Source organism: Siphateles boraxobius, unplaced genomic scaffold, assembly GCF_051911475.1.
Source record: "Siphateles boraxobius isolate OS27281-9 unplaced genomic scaffold, OSU_SipBor_1 65, whole genome shotgun sequence".
NCBI lineage: Eukaryota > Metazoa > Chordata > Actinopteri > Cypriniformes > Leuciscidae > Siphateles > Siphateles boraxobius.
The window spans coordinates 16,559,177-16,561,018 of NW_027509192.1; positions in this window are offsets into that span (position 1 = coordinate 16,559,177).

Sequence of the window (1,842 nt, forward strand, 5' to 3'; positions counted from 1 at the left end):
AACCTACATTAGTAAACATGTTATTTTTACATGGACACGTCCAAACTATATTGCTATAGTCTACTGAGATGAGTAAAAATAGATTGAAATATGTTGAAATAAAATGTCTTTGTATAAGCACCAAACTGCAAATTAACATTTATATGCTAATATAAAATAAACACCATATGTTACAGACTAAATATGAATGTTTAGACAAGACTTCATTGATTAGTTTTAGATAGATTATGAAGTTTTTACTGTAAAAAAAAGACTACTCCCACATCAAATAAGCTTTTGTTCGCCAGCTAACCATACTATATGTTAAACATATAGTATGGGATGTTTTGTCAAAAATAAAGTAGGTATATTGAATCATCAACTAAGATGTTATTCTAGTGTTTGTTCCAATATTCAAACTAATGAATCCTTACCTTTGAAATACGTATGATAAAATGTATACTTTTTACAAAGAAAGATTACACTTGAAATATTGTTACAATTTTAATTGTTGTTGTAATTGTAACCTTTTTTTATTGTGTTTTATTAGTGACAAATTTGGGGAGAGGATACATATTCCAAAACTTTCTGAAAATACAGTATGAGAATAAACTGCACAATTACTAAAAATGTTTACCTCGGATATTATACAATTTGCATGCATACAAAACACTTGATGGCTGCTCTGTCAAGTGTTTGTGCTCTTTGGGTGTGCTCTTTCATTTGAAAGTCACATGTGTAGTATCTGTAAAACCGCATTTTTTCATCTTAAAAATATATCTAAATTACATCATATGTTCTCAATGACAAATGCAGAACAATTAGTTCATCTGTTCATGACATCAAGGCAAGATTATTGTAAAGCTATTATGGGTGGTTGCCCTGCACGCTTCATAAACAAACTACAGCTGGTCCAAAACGCAGACGCTAGAGTTCTTACCAGAACCAGGAAGTATGACCATATTAGCCCGGTTCTGTGAACAATGCATTGGCTCCCTATTAAACATCGTATACATTTTAAAATATTGCTGATTTCTTACAAAGCACTCAATGGTTTAGCTCCCCAGTACTTGAGCGAGCTCTTAACACATTATAGTCCTTCACGTCTATTGCGATCTCAAAATTCCGGCCAGTTGATAATACCTAGAATATCAAAATCGACTGCTGGCGGTAGATCCTTTTCCTATTTAGCACCTAAACTTTGGAACAGTCTTCCTAACATTGTCCGGGAAGCAGTCACACTCTGTCAGTTTAAATATAGATTAAAAACACATCTCTTCAACCTGGCATACACATAGAACACTATACGTTCCGATTATTCAAATCAGTTAAACACCTGATGTACTCGTTACTTCACAAAAAGAATGGCATCTATGATAATTTTAGTCTTTCTGTTTATTCCGAGGTTTACTTTAATCAGCCGGATCCGGGCCGTATCCAGATAGTGGACCTGAGCTTAGACACGACCACAATGCTGTCACGTTTTGGGTTTGTTCCTTGTTTCTGTCTCTGTATGTCATGTGATCCCTTGTTCTAGTCATGTGATCTTGCCATGTGTTCCCTCGTCTGATGTGTCATGTTGTCAATTGGTTCATTGTTTCATTGTTCACAGGTGTCTCTTTTCTAGTTGTTAGTCTTGTGTATTTAAGCCCTCGTGTTTGCCCTGTGTTTTTGTCTAGTTTTGATTACAACAATCAAAACTAGACAAAGACACAGGGCAAACACGAGGGCTTAAATACACAAGACTAACAACTAGACAATGTTGCTTAAAAACATAACATAAAATAACACATCCAAAACATAAAAAAAAATACAAAACAAAGACTTGGCATGCTTGGCAAACATGAAACATAAGACACACCA